This window comes from Fukomys damarensis, unplaced genomic scaffold (assembly GCF_012274545.1).
Source record: "Fukomys damarensis isolate Sample0158 unplaced genomic scaffold, DMR_v1.0_HiC HiC_scaffold_11, whole genome shotgun sequence".
NCBI lineage: Eukaryota > Metazoa > Chordata > Mammalia > Rodentia > Bathyergidae > Fukomys > Fukomys damarensis.
In genome coordinates this window covers 10229002-10248115 of record NW_022900923.1, presented here as the reverse complement: position 1 = coordinate 10248115, position 19114 = coordinate 10229002, and the positions used below count along the sequence as shown (strand labels likewise).

General features: G+C 35.6%; 1 protein-coding gene across 4 annotated transcripts in view; it reads left to right on the top strand.

Annotated features, from left to right (window-relative positions):
* Akt3 (AKT serine/threonine kinase 3) overlaps positions 1 to 19114 on the top strand; it is a 265681-nt gene that overhangs the window by 130793 nt on the left and 115774 nt on the right. Inside the window, exon 2 of one of the 4 annotated variants that reach the window (XM_010642602.2) lies at positions 11988 to 12104. The exons of the other annotated variants lie outside the window; for them this stretch is intronic. The gene's annotated coding sequence lies outside the window, so the exon portion shown is untranslated. The remainder of the gene's footprint in view (positions 1 to 11987; positions 12105 to 19114) is intronic. 4 annotated transcript variants of the gene reach the window in all.

Sequence of the window (19114 nt, the reverse complement as noted above, 5' to 3'; positions counted from 1 at the left end):
CTCCCTACCATGTCTCTGTTGCCTAGAATTGCTTTTGCTATTCTAGGTGTCTTCTGGTTCCAAATAAATTTTGTATTGTTCTCTCTAGTTCTTTGAAACATACTGTTGGGATTTCAATTGGGATTACATTGAATCTGTATAGCAGTTTTGGAACTATGGCCATTTTCACTATATTGGTTCTTCCTACCCAGGAATAAGGGGTATCTTTCCATTTTCTTATATCTTCTTCATCTATTTTAAGAGTGCTGTAGTTTTCAGTGTACAGGTCTTTTGCCTCCTTCATTAGATTGATTCCTAGATATTTCATTTTTTGGATACTATTGTAAAGGGAATTATTTCCCTAATTTGATTCTCAGTGAGATTGTTATTTGTATATAAGAAGGCTATTGATTTTGAGTATTTACCTTGTATCCAGCTGCTCTACTGAATCTGTCAATCAAGTCTCGAAGTCTTTTTTGGAGGACTCCTTTGGATCTTCTATATAGAGTATCATCAGCAAATAATGACGGTTTCACTTCTTCCTTTCCTATCTTCATTGCTTTTATTTCTTTCTCTTGTCTAATTGCTGTGGCTAATGTTTCCAAAACTGTATTGAACAGGAGTGGTGATAGTGGACATCCTTGTCTTATTCCTAATTTTAGCATGAAGGTTTCCATGCTTTTTACCATTTTGTATGATGTTGGCTGTTGGCTTTTCATAGGTAGCCTTTCTCAAGTTGAGATAAAGACTATCTATCATTTAGTATGATGTTGGCTGTTGGCTTTTCATAGGTAGCCTTTCTCAAGTTGAGATAAAGACTATCTATTCCAATTTTCTGTAAGGTTTTTATCATGAATGGGCGCTGAATTTTGTTGAATGCTTTTTCTTCATCTCTTGAGAGGATCTTATGGTTTTTGTCCTTGATTCTATTAATATAGTGTATTACATTTATTGATAAACGTATGTTGAACCATCCTTGCATCCCTGGGACAAATCCAACTTGCTCAGGGTGTATAATCTTCTTGATGATCCTCTGTATTCTGTATGGCAGTATCTTATAGAGGATTTTTACATCTATGTTCATGAGGGAGATTGGCCTGTAGTTCTCCTTTTCGATTGGGTCTTTCCCTGGTTTTATAATCAAGGTAATACCTGCTTCCAAGAATGAATTTGGAAGTATTGCTTCTTTTTCAATTTTATTGAAAAGTTTAAGCAATAGTTCTTTTCTGAATGTCTTGTAGAATTCAGCAGTGAAGCCATCACCGACCTGGGCTTTTCTTTGTTGGTAAATTTTAATTAATTAAGTTTTCTATTTCACTGGTTGTAACTGAGGTGTTTAGAATTTTTATATCTTCTTTGTTCAACTTTGGTAATTAGTATGTATTGATACATCTATTCCTTCTATTTTCTGCATTTTAATAGAGTACAAGTTCTCAAAATAAGTATTGATGATGCTCTGGATTTCTGCTGAATCTGTTGTGACTTCACCATTTTCATTCCTAATTGCATGAGTTTGAGCCTTTTCTTTCCTTTTTTAATAAGGTTGGCTAAAGGCTTATCAATTTTATTTATTCTTATAGAAAACCAATTCTTTGTTTCATTGATTTTATCATTCTCTTAGTCTCTATAGCATTGATTTCTGCTCTGATGTTTATAATTTCCTCCCTTGTACAAGCTTTGGGTTTCTCTCGCTCTTTTTCTAGAAGCTTAAGATTCACCATTAGGCTGTTAATTTGAGCTTGGTGTTCTCCCACTGTGGACATTCACTGCTGTGAATTTCCCATGTATAACTGCTTTCATTGTATCCCATGGATTCCTGTGTGTTGTACTGGCATTGTCCTTAAATTGAAAAACATCTAATTTCTTCTTTAATTTCCTCTGTGACCCATTGATTGTTCAGGAAAGTGTTATTCAATTTCCATGTGTTTGGGAAGTTCTTATGGTTTCTTATGCTGTTGATCTCCAGATAAATTGCACTATTATTTGAAAATACACAGGATAACTTTAGTTCCTTTGCATTTACTTAAACACGTTCTATAAGCCTAATAACTGGTGTATTTTGGAGAATGACCCGTGTACAGCCAGAAAGAATGTATATTCTCCCATCCAAGTACTAACCAGGCCCAACCCTGCTTAGCTTCTGACTTCAGATGAGATAGGGTGCATTCAGGGTGGTATGGCCATAGATAAGAATGTATATTCTGATTTTGTGGAGTGGAACACTCTGTAGACATCTATTAAGTCCATGTGTTCAAAAGCTTGGTTCAATTCTAGTATTTTATTGTTGATTTTTAGTCTAGATGATGTATCTTTTTGTAATAATGGGATATTGAGGTCTCCCACTACAATTGTATTAATATTAATTTGGTGTTTCATGTCCCATAATATTTGTTTTGTGTAGTTGGGGGCATTTGTATTTGGTGCATATGTATTTATGGTTATCATCTCTTCCTCTTGGGTTGTTCTCTTTACAAGGATGAAGTGACTTTTCTTTGTCTCTCTTAATTAGTTTTGGTTTGAAATTTACTTTGTCTGCAAATAAGATAGCTACCTCTGCTTTTTTTCCAGGTTCCTGTCACATGGAGAACTGTTTTCCATCCTTCTACTTTCAGTCTATGAGTATCTTTTTCAAGTAGGTGTGTTTCTTGTATACAGCATATTGTTGGATTTTGATTCTTAATCCATTTTGCCTGCGTATTTCTTTTGATTGGTGAATTGAGGCCATTGACATTGATGGTTTAACTGATATGTATTGACTTATCTTCGTCATATATTTTCCTGTTGTTGGTTTTTTTTTTTTTAATTTTTTTCTCTCTCCTTTTCAATTCTTGCCCATTAGATTTCCTCTGGCATGCCTCATGGAGTTGTGACCTTCATTGTCTTTTTTCTAGGATAGTTTAAAAATTGTTTGTAATGCTGGTTTGGTATTCATGAAGTTTCTCAGGTGTTCTTTGTCATGGAAGTATCTTATTTACTCATCTATTTTGAAACATCAGTCTAAATTGGAGGTTTTTTCTTTTAGGGCTTGAAATAACTCCAGGCTCTCTTTGACTTGAGGGTTTGTGTTGAAAAGTCTGCTGTGACTGATGGGCTTTCCTTTGCATGTGATTTGTTTCTTTTCTCTTAATTACTTGTAGTGTTTTGTTCTCCTGTTGGGTTTCTGGGAACTTGATTATTATATGTCTAGGTGTAGATTTTTTTTTTTTTTTATCGTGGCTAGTTGGTGTCCTTTATGCCTCACTTATCTGTATGTCAGATTCTTTTGCTCTGTTTGGAAGTTTTCTGTCAATTCTGTGAACAGTTTTTTTTAATGTCATTCGTACTTTCTTCTGCTTTTTCATGGACTATCAGTCTTATATTATTCTTCTTTGTATGATCTAGGAGCTGTTGGATTGATTTCTCCTGTTCCCTTACTATTTTTAAGAGATCCTTCTTTTCATGGTCACTGATCTCCATCATGTCTTCTATATCTGATAATCCTGTCTTCACATTGTCTCAGTCTGTTTTGAAAAGTTTCAGTTGAGTTTCTAATCTCCTGGATATCTGTTTGGACCTGTTTTATGGATTCCATTTCTTTCCTATGTTGAACATTCATGGTTTCCATTTCTTTCCTATGCTGGGCATTCATGGCTTCTGTCATCGTCCTGAGCTCATGTATTTTTTTTTATCTGTTTCTATTCCAGAATCTCTTAATCATGTCATTCATTCTGCTCACCATCTCTCTAGTTATCTGGGAAATTATTTCTGTTTTGAATTTTTCTCGAGACTCATTCATCTGTTTTGTTACTTCTTCTGCTATCAGTTCAGTGTATCTGGGTGGTTGATTGTCAGACTTTTCCACCTCATTCCCTCAGAATTTGCGTTTGGTAAGCTGGAAGTCTGTGTTTGTGCTTGAGCCTTATTTGAATGTCTTCTCATTTCTCCTTTTATTGTTGGTACTGTCCTTTGTTTGATACCTGGGTTAATACTTCCATCTTCCTCTTATAGCTTATCGTTAGGTTTTAACTCTGAGGCAATCTGTTTTTCATTATACCAGGGAGGACAACTGATTGTATCACTTGGGCTAAGGTGTTGTGATTGATCTAATCAGCAGCACAAAAGCATCAAACACAGTTTAGAAAATGATAATTTGTGATAGTTATCACCTTTCACTGTGTGAATTAAATCAAAATTGAGGCTAGAGCTCAGGACAGTGGCCTTTATGACCCCCCCCACTTGTGTGATGTGAATCCAGGTACCAGCACAGCCAGGAAGCCAGAGGTGCAGGGGCGGGGGCTGTGGAGGCCCTGCAGGCGCCTGTGGGGCTCCACCTGTCACCAGAGTTGGGTGGCTGGGGTATGAGCTACAGCAGGAAATTATTTTTAAAATCCTTCCGGCAAATGAAATGTCTTGTATTTTACGTAATATCTTGTATTTGCCTTAAAAACATGTTTATTCTAAAGATCAGTGGTGAACTTTTGCTTTAAATTGGTAGAAATTACCTTTTAAACCATTAGCATATAGATTATCAGGTGTCATCTAAAGCTGGTGTCTTTTTACTGGCATTCTATTGGTTTGTCTGAAATAATTTATAAAAAAAAATTCTTTGCTGATCAAAATGCAGCATTTTTTGACCTTATGAAATTTCACACCCCACCAAGTTTTAAAGACGCACTGTATGTCACAGTCTTTCAACATCTGCTCCAACACCTCTGCTGGCAGAGGCTGAAATAAGTGCTGTACTCATGGGGAGAGAGTCAGCTTATCCACGAAGTAAATATTAGTTGACTTCTGTAATCTTTACTTGTATAATCAAGTTAGTTTACTTCCCTCAAACTAACAAGTTGTGGATTAGCTCCTTAGTTTTCAAGAGTATTATTAACTTGGGCCTTATAATAGATTATTTTAAAATCTTGATTTACTGTAATCTTAAACTCTATAAATAATTAGCAAAGGAACGAATGAATCTAATAAGATGGCGGTAGTTGAAACAATTCCTATTTCAGCTTCAGCACAAACATGAGCATAACCGTGAGCAAGTCATTCTCTGAAACTGTTATCTTTACTTCCTTCACCAGTATGCCAGAAACACTTGAATTCACTGAACTTCGTATAGTTTGTTATTGTGTAAGGTGAACTTTGAGCAGGCCTTTGAAAATTAAGTAGAAGTTAAACCAAAATGCAGGAGAAGCATTTTCTAGACAGAGAGTGACAAAAAAATGTTTCTTTGGAGCATTAAGAAAAGGCATGGTTGGAGCAAGAGAAGCCTCTCCTTTCTTGTGTCTCCTTTTTGAATATTGTTTAAAAAGATCATTTTATGAGGTATTCTAAGGTATACTGAGAAATGTTAAAGAGGTACGGTTTGAGTCATCCATTTTTGGATAATTAAAATGTACTTCAAATTTAATGTATGTGGGTGTTAATAAGATTTTACTAAATAGGATTTTTTACCCACATGGAAAAAAAAGTAGATTGAGCATGTCAACATCAGAGGATTTTAAAGTTGATCGTTCCAGTCTTCATTAAGTTTTGAATTTCTTTCCTGTGATTAAAATTCTCCAAAAATACCATCTATACTCAATTGTTTGCATTTCTTAACCGCTGCAGTCCAGGTTCCCCCCTCCCTTATCTGCTTGATTGAAGCCACTTTTAATGAATTTGTCAGTGGCCCCTTAATTTCTAGTGTAGGAAGAAAGAAGCATTTTTTGTGCTAGGTTTATGGCTGATGTCCTTTCAAAAGACAGATTAACAAGAGAAAAAAATGCAAGTGTTTTTAATGTAAGTTTTATATCACAAGAGAACCTTTGGAAATGAATACCCATAAAAACATAAACTTGTGTGTTTTTATGTTTAAGTTTGATAAAGAGGAAGATAATCGTAGAAAAGTATGACAAAGAAAGGGTATACAATCTAATGGTAATGAAATGAGGGGAACTTAGCGAGGCCTGTTTGTTCAGATTCTTCTTTGCTTCCCTATGTCTTCAGAGACAAAGATGTTTCTTTCCTCCAGGTATAGGGAGGACATTTCTCAAATGAAGCTCTTAAGACCTGTTTCAAGGAAACGTTAGAAAATCCTTTCTAGGTTTTATGACCTGCTTTCAGGGGAGAAGGGAAGGAGGAAGCCAAGAATGGTCGTCCACCCTCCTGCTTCTACTGTTTTCTCTAATGCCAAAGTGCCACATTTTGGGGGATTACTTATGAACCCTATCTTTATGTCAAGTAGACAATTTTCAGCTCTTTTTTCCCTCCGGATTTTTATCTAGACTATGCTTTGCTCTGTTTATCACCATGTCCTCCTTGAGATGATCTCTGTTCTGGAATTTCTCATTCTTCTGATTTGTCTTCCTTTGCAGGTACATAATATTGGAATTTAATGAAATTCTGGCCAAAAATCTTTGTGCTTTGTATCTTCGTTCTGGTTCGACACTTTGACTCTTTAAGGTCTTAGTTATAGCCTGTGTGCAGCTTACTTCCACTCTTATATTTCTTTGGTTTAGGCTGCTCTGCTGAGCACTTGGTTATGGTATTTACTAGCTATAGGGCATCTCTACTTTTTTGAACTTGACATGCTGTAAACTGAATTTAAGATGTTTTCGTCTCACTCTTCCCCTGTATTCAAAATCTCAGTTCTTAAGCTGCCTGAGCAGAATCCTGGACCCATTCCATGCCTTTGCTTTTTGTTTACCTTACTCTTGGTTCCTTTCTAGTCCTGCTGATTTATTTGCTTTTTTTAATCTTGAACCTATTATGTCTTTTCCTATAATCACTGTGGAATGAGCCTTCATCATCTCTGTTACAGATTCTTAGATTCTTTGCCTCCAGTTTGTACTACTCATATTCTTCCTTCACATGCCTGTCAAAATGATCTTTCTAAAATTATATCCTAGCTATGCTATCCCCTGTGAAAGCCCTGCCTACTGGATAATGTCCAGATTCCTTAATATATCATAGAAGGATCTCTTTAATCTGGCGACTCCTGTCAACCCTGCTTCGTGTGTCTTCTGCTCTGCAATACGGTATGCTTCAGCAGTACTGAATTGATTATAGTTCCCTTATACAACCTTTGCTGTTTTCCACAGCCTTTGTTTATGCTATTTTCTCTGGTTGTAATGGCCTTCTGTCCTACTTGCCTGGGTTTTTTTTTTTTAATTTAAGGTTTAATTTGGATTTAAATTCCTTTCTCCATTCTTTCTAAATTATTCCTCTCTGCTTTTCTCAACACTGCTATCTTTTGTTGATATTTGTTGTTTTGTGGCTGTTGTTCATATATGTGTTTTATCCACTAATCGGAGTTATTTTAGGGGAAAGAGCTTAGTCTTGTTTTTGTCTGTTAGTGCCCACATTTTACAGCATAATAACTGTTTCTCAGGGGATGTCTGGAAACATACAGTCCAAATTTTTTCTGTTTTAGATATTTTGGTAATTCATCGATCTGTTTCAGTAGGTAATAATAGTTAAGCATCAAGATTAAAACTTACATCATGCGACTACCATTTAAATGTTTCTCCCCTTTCCTTCCTCCTGTAATATAACATTGTGTTAGTCAGCTTTCCATAACTAGCAAATACCTAAATAGAGGTATCAACTAATAAAGGAAAAAATGTTCATTTTGGATCATAGTTTTAGAGTTCTTATTATTGCTGGTTAACCCTATTCCTGTGGGGCTTGTGGTGAGGAAGTACATCATGGTGGGCATGTGTGGCAAAGCAAAAATGTTCATTTCATGTCTTGGGAGTGAGACAAAGGACTGGGGTCTCACAGTCCCTTTGAAGGGTGTGTCCCTGGTGACTTAAAGATTTCCCACTAGGCCTCACCATCTCCCATGATCACCAAGCTGCGGATGTGGGGTCTTTTGGGTACATTCGAGATCTAAATTCTAAAAGATATTTTCCATAGATTTGGAGACGAGACCTGATTTGGGGTCCAAGTTCCAACACTTAGTAGTTTTCCTTCGGCATGTGGAATAGAAACCCCACATGCCCCATAGAATAGACAATAATAAGACAAGTGTAGTGATGCATACCTGTAATTCCAGCACTTGGGAGGCTGAAGAAAGTTCACTGCCAGCCTCGGCTCCAAAGTGAGTTTAAGGCCAGCCTGAAGTACATAGCACAACCTTGTCTATGAGGGAGATGGGGATAGGGGGAGAATAAACCATATATATTTGATCTTCATTCTTTGGGTGGATAAAAACGAATTATTTGTGAAAGTGCCTTCTCCATATAGTGCCTTAGAGATGTCAATTTAAAAAAGGTTGTTTCCTTCAAAATGTGTCTCTAAACAGAATTATGGCTTCACAGATTTCAAATGATTGTAGATTAAGATCACTTGGTGCACAGAAAACACACAGTTTGTTTAAAAAATAATGTAAGATGCACTCATTGTCCCATGACTGTTTAAAGGTACTCTGAAGAAAATAGCTTTTCTACCCGAGTCATCATCTCTACCATTTTAACAGTTACCAGTGTCTCTGAATTCTTAGCTTGCTCAACTCCAAAGTGATGTAATTCCTCTATGGAGGACTTGAATATTTGCCTCTGTGCTTTAGGGTTCATCCTTTTTCTGAAAAAGTCTTTCTTACTCTGCATGGTAGAGAAGACTGCCAGCCATGCCCCAACAAACACTTCCTAGAATTTCACCTTCACCCTGAAAATAGCCACCCCTTTCTTTTCTGAAACCTTTGTTCAGTCTCCTCTTTAAACAATGGATCAATCTGAATTCCTTAGCTAGTTTAAATAATGAAATTATCTCAGTTTTCCTGTCTTTTTGAAAGAAAGTAAGGCAGTTATGGGACCTAAACCTACCCCAGATCATCTTTACCTCTGAATAAATGTTAGATTTTGAGACGTTTAAGTATGTAGAGAAATAAGCTTATTCCTACTTATCCTTCCACTGAAGAATTGTGGGAATAGAGCAGACACTTATAATTTGATTCTTAGTCTTACTGAACACATAGTGCAGCTGAGAATAACTGTATATATCTACAAAATCTCATGAACTGTATAAATATATGTGATTTATGAGAGGTCAGAATCATTCACTTTTAAAGATTTCTTGGTCATTATACCCATATTGGTTAGGAAAAGAATTGTATAATACAGTTTTTATATGTAGAAGTTTGATATTGACTCTGGCTGACACCCATGTAAAACACATAACTATGGGAGGAAATATGGGAATTATTTTCAAAAGAGATTTTGTAAAAAAAAAAATGCCGAAGAAATTGGAAGAAGTAATGTGATAAGGTAAGCTAGGATGACTAAGTATGAATTTACATGAAATGAGATTAACGAGAGCCCTGAAAGATAGGCTTTTGGAAGAAGAAGTGTGTTGTTAGTGAAGTTAACGTAAAACATGAAATCGGGAATTAAGAAGCTGCTGTTTTGTGAATAGTATGAGCAGTATGCTAGATGGATAATTTATATTGGAGAAAGGAAAAAGTTAAGATGAATAGATTGCACCCAGATTGTAGAAGGTCTTAAATACCCATTTGAAATTTTTATCAAAATTCTTTAGAAACCATCAAAAGTTTTTGAGCATTGGGGGTCCAAATCAGTATTGATTTAAGGAAGGTGGAGACATCTCCAGTATTTGGTTGTAGTGTGCAGTATTGCCATATGTGGTTAGAAAAACAGGTCTTGTGTCGTTTAGCAAGTCATGGCCTCATCTCCCTTCCTGTCCACTCCTCGCTGCCACTCCGGTGCGGCCCCCTCCATTTGATTCTTTTCTCTGTAATATTTAGAAGCAATGTGTAGGATAAGAAAAAGTTCCTTTTCAGATACTGTCTCCTGATTCAGAAAAAAAAAATCTCAAAAGCTTTCTCCATTTTTCGCTAGAAGCTGAATTATATTTGATATACTATACATCCAGAACCACTTGTCAAAACTGTAGCTATATTTATATATCTTATCTTTTCAGTGTTCCTTTATTACTTTTAATATTACAGATGGGTTTTTTGTTTTTATATAAATTGCTATATCTCGTTAGGTTCATTTGCATATAGAAGTCCTAACTTTTTATTCTAAGTGATTTCTTAGACCATCTGGTATATCTAATCATTTGAAGGTTTGGTTTGTTCTTATCTATAATTATGATCAGGCTTGTAGGTAAATGGAAAGTTAAGTCTAGTAATAGGTTTATCTCACTGTAAGGAAAAGATACCTTACTTAAAAATTCATCATAAAATAACTTACTGGAAATTTAGTCAGATTGGCTCCCAGCCTTCATTATCATAAATGGTGTTATGTTGATTCATTTTTTAAAACTTAACACATAAACCAAATAGAATTTAGAATTTGTAATGGAGAAAGCCTTTGTAAGAAACCACTTTAAAACAAGGTTATTTTTTAGAAAATTACAAGGTGGCAATGCCATACAGAATCACTTGTTTCCTTCCTCTCATCATATTGGTCCAATTTGACAAAAAAAGAAGTAATCTTATTATATTGGAAATTACTGTGGCAGTGGCAGTGCTGAGCTTCAAATCTAGCTTTCAGGATTGAGAGCAACCTCTGTATTTCTGAGAGGCTTCATCAGTGCCCTTCAAAAAATATGTTTGTGTGTGTCATTTATGTTTCCTATTAAATAATTTCACTATTTGAATACTGCCTTGATTATATGTAAGTTGCTCAGATTTTTATTTTAGAGCCTGTATCTTCTGTAAAAACATCTGTGATCTCTCACACCTCTTTCTTGTTCGCTGGAACCAGTTTTTTTTTAGATTGATTCCCATTTATCAGAATATTAAGGACTATGAAAGCTTATATAAAATCAAAAGAAACAAACTTCTGGAAGACAATTAGTATGTATACTCATTGAAATTTTTTGTATAGAATTATACACGGAAAAGTCATTGGATTCAGGAGTTAGAGGACTTTGAATCTTCTACTTCTTTACTAGCTTACATGGACAAATTGTGTGACTTCTTGATCTTTACTTTTTTCATCTTTGAGCAACAGGTAAAGATTAAATGAGAATATATATGTGAAAATATTTTGTAAATTTTAAAGTGCTCTAAAAATGAAAGTTTAAATATGAGGAGATGCTCAGTAATATTTGCTGAATTGAGTTAAATGGCAGTCTTTCATCCTCTTTGGTTAAATTACATTAGAACAGGCAGGAAATTGCTTTATTGAATTTTCTTTAAAGTTTTACATTTTAAGCAGAACCCTTTACAGAGTATCCCTTGGGGTTGAGGGCAAGGGATTAGGGGAGCTATCCTTGTTTTGTTAAATGCCAGGGACTTTTATCTTGGGCAAGTAGTTCTCCTGGCTAAGCAGAGTCAGACCCACAAAGCCTGCTTATACACCCCGCCTTCAGAAGCCATCAGCATGGTCAAGGCAGCACCTATGTGATTATTGTTCCCTCTTTTTAGCCTGAAGTTGTTTTTTAAAAATAAAGATAAAATCTTCAAATATTTCTGGCTGTTTTAAGAGGATGTCTTAAAGCCATGGGTGTGGTGGCACTGCCCTGTAATCTTAGCATTCTGAAAGGCTGGGCAGAAGGATCACAACTTCAAGTTCTACCTGGGCATCTTAGAGACGTGACTCTGCCTCACAATAAAATGTTTGGAATGTAACTCAGTGCAAAGGTCATCTCTTGGTTACCCTTCATCAGGGGAAAGATTAAAATTAATTTAGTTCATAAGTAACCCCCCCAAAGGTAGCGGATTTAACGGGGATTGTTCAGGGGAAGGCAGGCAGAGAATGATCAGCTTCAGTAGCTTGCCTTAACTGATGTTAGGACATAAAAGAGATCCCTGCAGAACCGTTCTTCTTTCTTCTCTTCCTTCCTGCCTTGCTTTTCCCTTCTTCACTTCTTCACTCCTTTCCCCTCTTTTTCTGTCACTTAACTTTCTGATATCAGGGTCAACTATCACTGAAGGAGCACAGCATGTATATGATTTAGTCACACAATTTGGAAACATACATTATGAAAATGAATACTTATATACAATTAGGAAGTCTAAGTTCTGATTAATATTTAGGAAGTTTTTATTGAGGGTTATTATGTTCTCAACATTGTACCAGGTACTGAGGGAAAAAGAAGGAAATAAGGAAGGAAACCAAACTTTCTTTGACCGTTACTATGTATCAAGCCCTTTCACATATGTTAATCTCATTTAATCTTCACAACAACACTGTGAGGTAAGTGTTATGTTCCCAATTTTTAAGAGACTGGGAGAGGTTGTATGACATGCTGTGCATCACTTACCTAGAAACTGATAGCCATTATTTAAATCCAAGAGTGATAGAATGCTAACTTCTAATCCTGTGTTCATTTCAATTTTCCACAGATAAATGATATAACCCTTGGCTTTGAAAATTTTATAGCGTAGTTGCAAAAATTTGCCACAAATTAGAATTGAGAGTTTGAAATGTTTTATGGTTAAATTCTGAAGGCAGTTTTATAATTAAAATACACCATTAGAGTTTAGGAAAGAGAGCGATCATGAAAAATGGGATCATCAACAATAGCTTCCTTGAGGACTGGGGATTTAGCTCAGCAGCACTGTGCCTGCCTTACAAGTGCAAGGTTCTCAGTTTGATCCCCGATACAAAAAAAGAACAGATTCCTTGGAAATTGACATTATTTAGAAAACAGGAAGATTTCAAAAGACAAATATCAGTAACAAGAGTAGCATTAATTTGAAAAATTAGAGAAATTTTGGCCAAATATCTTCTTTCCCATTGAATGAAATGGGTATGAAATCCTCAGGAATGAATGAAAGCTCCAGATGGTACAGTATTTCCCTCTCTAGAATGAGAAAGGTCCAAAGGAGAAAAAATAAATGATAGGAAATAAACATGACAGTTGAAATATTTAACACAATGCCTTAATTATAGCAGACACTTTGTTTTCCCAAATTAGAGTTAGGCATTGGAAACCCTGTTAGCTTACTAGGTCTTTTATGTGCACTTTCTGTAATAACACTCCTTTTTTTAATCTTCTTTTCTAGTATATAAATAATTTCATTGACACAAATAAGTGCCCCATTTAAAAATCCTACTTTAAGGGCAATATTTTTAAGCTAAAAGTTTTAAATTAATAGCTTTTATCCTGGAAAAGAGTACATTATCTCTTTATATCTGTCTATTTTTAAAAAATCTGCCTCTTGGGTAGGAGAGTTGGGTGATGTGAACTGGAAGATTCACCACCTGCAGTCTATGTGTGATAAGAGATGTGGTGGATTTCTGTACAATTCTTTTTCATTAAAGTCTTTTTTAGGTAAAAAATAATGAGTGTATACCACCACCTAACTCCAGCCAGCCTTTGATACTGTTGTTTTATCTCATTACCAATCTCAGGACTTTCCTCCATGACACCCTTTAGGGTATGAAAGGTAAAAATAATTCTGTTTGTATGCCTTTCTGATAATGCTTATTTATGATCTGAAAATGTTATAGATAACTTCTGGTTAAGGACAGATAGCTGGTTTGTTGAATATTTATTTTAGTGTATCATTTTAAACATAAAATATTTAGTTTCTATAAAGTAGAGAAGAGTGTGTAGTTTTTGTTGTGGTAATTAGAACTGTGATTGTATGCCCAGTATGTTTGGTGTTTGATCCCCATAGTGGACTAGGATGGATATATGGAAAGAAGGGAAGAGAATTGATATTTCTAGTGTCTTCTAAGCACTGGATGCTTCACTTTTGTAATCACATGTATCATAAGAACAACATGTCATCGCCTCGCATTACTACAAAAAAAAAAAAACCTAGATAACAAAACATACCTAGAAAGACAAAAACTATCCTAGAGTTTCAAGGCAAGTAAATATCAAAACAGCGATTTGAATTCTCATCTTATATTTAGCTTGAATACATTTCATCATATCTAGGGTCAGAGACATCTGTTTTCAAGTAATATGTAGTTACCACCTACAGAAACTTAGAGGTTTGCTGAGTGCTATGCACAGTGGATTAGTAGTGGATTCCTACTGTGTCAGCCTGGTGGCTGGATTATTTCACAGAAATTTATTATGTAATTTTAACCACCCTCAGGATCAGAATTTGTCTGTATTGAGTGATGAAGTTAGACTGAGAAATTTCTGAAGTTTGTTGATTTTCTAAAATTTAATGGTTGACTTATCAGTAATAGATGGTTTCTTGAATCTTGTCTTTTGATAAGTAATAATAAATTACAGCTTGTTGTGCTATGCATGGTACACATATATTGTCAGTCTTTTTAACATTCTTGCAGGTAAATAATCTGTTACACTTGTAAAATCTCTGCTCATGAAATTTCCCAATGGTGATGCATCTTTTAAGTGGTGGAGCTGCAGTCTAATAAACCTGTAATATTTAGGCTTCAAGGCAGTGCTTTTTCAGGCCAAACAGCCGATGACAGCAATTCTAACACCTTAGGGCCTGATGGAACAGGTTGTTCTGGTGAGGGCAGTTCAGAAGGTGTGGGCTTTCTGTGCGTCTGCGCTGGTTTGTCAGTGCTATGAATCAAGTCTTGACATTTCTTCCTAGTATGTGGAGAAATACTTCAGAGCTTTTGGCTACCTGCATTTGAGAAAACTGAAGCTTAATGTAGAAGAATCACTAGTGTATGAAGGTTTCATAATTGCTCTTCTTATTATATCAAAGAAGCTGTGGGCAAGCACTAAATTTTGGAGACAGGATCGTCTGGATATTTGTGATAAATATCCATGTACTCATTGCATTTTAAACAAATTAGACTTGGGGGACATGTCTTGTTGCTTCCTGACAGTTCTTAATGCTAAATCACTGCCTTCTTGCCTACCTCTATATCTTTATGTTAATTTTGAAGCCTTTCTTATATGCTAGGTAAAATTCAGATGAGGCCTGAGGCCAAGAGTGGAGGAAAGGACCCCTAGATCTTGGAATTTAGAAGAGATATAGCGAATCTCTGTTAGGTTGAAAATAATACATAAGCAGATGCTAATGAAAAAATGAAATGCAGGGGAAGAGAAAAGAGACAAGGGTGCCTGTTTGGAAATTTTATAGAGGAGAGTACATTGCCCCCTTTTTACAATAATGTTTCTGCACTATAATAAGGTCTTTCATTGCAAGTTCAGCCTTTTTCATTCATTTGTTTTGTGCTCCGCTTCCTCTGTTACTAATTGTTAGCACAATAGTCTTCCAACTATGAAGTCTCAGTGTCCTTTTGGACCAATTTGTCATTGTTTTTCTCCCTCATCCCCCAGCCCATGCACTCAGCATCTATTACTATGGTTGCATTTTTAGACATTTTTTATGTTTTAAAATGGCAGTGCTTTGAAACATGCCAGAATAGTTCATGATAATTGAATCATCCAACCAGCAGCAGTTACTGCTTCCAGAAGCACACTGTTAAAGTTTCTATTTCTATATGATAGTCTTATAAGGTAATTTAAAATAACTACTTCCCTCTTTATATCATTACTTCATATGCATTATTTCCTTTGAACTTCACAGTAGTCCCATGGAAATAGGGTATTTTATTAAAATGTACTATGTTTACTTCATAAATTCTTTGAAATTTTAGAGATCATAGAACGCTATTACAGTTTCTTGACTTAGAATTTTATTATGGCTGAAGCATAAGCAAAGTTTGCTTAGACTGACCGACAACCGGTATAACTTAGTTATCAGACTCCAGACAGTTCTGGCCATATGTTAATTCATGAAAACAAGGTTTTTAACATTTTGGCCAATAAATATTTTAAATATTCTCTCAATCTTGTGTGAATAATCTGATAATGATGTTTCCCAAATGTAATTTCTGTAATGAAATCCTTACAGTAGTATTCCTTGACTTGTTATGTATCACTTAGAATTTCTGCAATCTTATTGTTGCTTTTAAATGTCATATTCTCAAGGTAGGTGACATTTATTTTTACTACATGAATACTAAATACTGGGCTTGGTCAGTTTTCTTTGGGGAAAGCATATTTTAATAATCTGTATGTGACTCGTTTCTATCCGTTTGCCTGAAACCTGCAAGTGAAATATATAAAGCTCTTTATAAAGAAATAAACTTTATTTCCTTTGTTGTAATCAACCAACATTTCTAAAACAGATTAAAAAAAGAAGAAGAGCTAAAAATTTAGAGGTAAATATCCTGGATGTGAGGCTCAAGTTTTACCTCTGTAATGGCTTGATAATTTTGAACAAATAACTTAAAAATCAAATAGCTTCATTTTTCTTAATTTTATGAACCAGAAATAATGAAAATACTTTAGAATTTTGAGAATATTAAATGAGAAATATTTTATGTGAAATCTTAATGTTGTGATGTAGCAACTGATAATATTCTAAAAATATTTTTACTATTATTATTATAACAATAAAGTTTTGAAGATATACTAGAAAGCAGAATATCGCTACTGAACTAAATTGGCAAAGATCTAAAATTATATGTCTTTCCCTGTTCTTATGGAAATGAATAAATGAGCTGGTTATTTTAAGGAGTCTCTTTAGTTAGCTTGGTGCTACTGTGTATCAGTTAAACCAGATTTTAAAATAAAGTGTTTTGTTCTTCCCTCCCCTCTCCTCTCCCCTACCTTCCCCTCCCTCCCCTCCCTCCCCTCCCCTTTCTTTAGTAAAGACCCAGCAACATCCTTGTGGCTGTGGTTGAAACCTTTTAAACTTTATTTAAAGTTACAATTCCTTGAATAAAAAGAAAAAAAATGTACTTTTTTAAAGTTGAAAGCCATTGGAGGGTGTTTTCTGGAAAGATCAGATTTTAATAATGACAGTTTATCTATCCTATAATTTTAATGAAATTGCTTGGTTTGGTTGTTTATAATCTTCCAAAATTCATTGTTTATTTGGATAGTAGTATGCTTTACTGTGTATTCTGGGCCTACTTTTTACTTTGTTTTTCTCCAAAGAGGACAAAATTCTTTATAAATCTAATCTACCTAGGGAAAGAAAGTTTCATTTAAATGTGAAAGCTGTTGCTCTGAAATCAAGAATGCAATTAAAGTTTGAATCTTTTTTCAAATTGTGTATTGGAACTTATTTTAAAAATATGAACATACATATACTTGATTATGAATAGCTTTGAAAGTCAAGGAGTTCAAACTCTGTTGCAGGAAGTAGAATATTTTTTGAGGAGGAGAACGATACATGGAAAAAGAATTTGAGCAAGACTAATCTGGCTAGTAGTATGTAGGACAACTTGGAGAGGCAGAAGGCTGGAGAGAGAGGACCATCTGGGAGGCCATTTCTGCAATCCAGATTTTGGTTGTAAGTTCCCATCTTGGATGCCAGCAGTGAAAAGAAGGGATGGTTGCAAAAGACATCACAGAAGAACTGCTAACACGGATGTTGCTAGCTGGCCGTGTGGATTGAAGGAGAGTATGAGTCAAATATGACTGAGGAAAGTGTTTCTTGGGTGATTAGGAAAATGATACAGAAACAAAATGAGTAGGAAAACTTTGTTGGCATGGGAATTTTGAGCTTGGATGATTAAAACACATGCATACGTGTGTGTGTGTGTGTGTGTGTGTGTGTGTGTGCGCACACACGCACGTGTGCTGGATGTGTTGGGAAAAAGGTAAGAATATGACACGCCTCGTAGAGAGACTTCAGTTGTGCCACATGGGATTCATGGGAAGGGCTGAGACTAGAGGAGTAGGTTTGGAGTCATCAGACATCAGGGGAAAAGTGACTGGCATATGCAGCGTAGCCTCCCTCTATTAAAACCAGAGCCCTTACCAACTCTGCTTCTCTGTCAAAGTTTATCTTACTTCACTGAAAAGAAAGTTGGGATCTGCTTCTGTTTTTGGAAGACTCTTTTCGATTTATGTCTTGCACTAAGCAAGTAGTTTGAAGATAACAATGCCAAGTGTAGTAACTATTATTGTTCTCTTATTTGGTTATGAAAATTTGTTTTGTTTTTTCATAAAATAAAAAAGAATCTTAGTTGTACTTAGAGGTAACATGCAGTGGTAGAGTGCTTGCCTGGCATTTGCCAAACCCTGGTTACAATACCTAGCACCACCTGAAAAAAAAATTATATTTCTTGCCTTTATGTACAGTTTTAGAATTGGCCAGTACTTAATAATAAATGTTCACTTGCTGAGGGTTTTTCTCATCTCATCTCATCTCTTACTTTTTCTTACTTCACTCTAGCACCCTGGGCTCCTTGCCATTTGTTGAACATGAGTTCCTCCATGAGGTCACTGCTCTTACGTTATTCTTCTCAGATCATTCTTCCCCCAAGGATCCGCGTTGGCCTTATTTTCATTAAAGCACACCTTTCCTGTCTAGTCTTTCTAAAATAGCTCCACCACCACCCTCACTCACTTGTTTCCCTTCCTAATTTTTGTTCAGAGTACAGTGTGTATAAACACCTAAGATGTTAGAGATTGTTTCATTTGTTCACTGCTTATTCTACCCATCCCCTCAATAAAACGTAAGCTCTATAGAAAAAAGTAACTCGGTTCACTTTTGTCTGTGATATTTAGGCTTTGCATGGCATACATATAATTTGTTTAATTTCTGAATTCACTAGGGAGAGAGTAACATAACCGTAAGGTCTGAGCTTCAGGGAGAACTCCTTTTGCAAGAGAGGCATTAAGAAAGACTAATGAATGGTCAGAGGTGGTAGTAAAATCAGGCAAGTCAGCCTCACCGAAGTCAGCGGAGAGTGTGGCTTGATTCAAAGGATAAGGAGACCAGAGCATAAAATGTAATGAAGAAAGGAAGGTGAGAACGAGAAAAATATCTGAGGAGAAAGAGAATGGTGAGTGAAAACCACAGTTTTGCTCAGTGATTAGCGAGTAGGTAACAGAGGTCACTCTTGAGGATCATTCGGCCAGTTAGAGAAGCAGCAGCACTCAGGACAGGCTCCTTAAAGATGGACTCTGAGTCTGCATCATGTATAGAAATCGTTCGTGTCACTGTGGTGCCCATGAAAGGAACACTTTGAAGACGTGCGAGTGTAAGTCCCATCTTTGCCAAAGGAAGTGAGGCATTTAAAGTGTAAAGTAAGGTCAGTATAAAATAAACTGATTCCTCTGACAATTTCGCATTTGAACTTCACTGCCCAGTGATAATATTCTGACTTAACATGACTTTAGTGTATCTCTTTTTTAGATAGGTTATGTATTTTATGTTAAAATAACCTCTACGTTCAATATATTAAGCCTTCTCTAGTTTATTTTGGTATAAACTTTGAATTTAGTATTATTTATA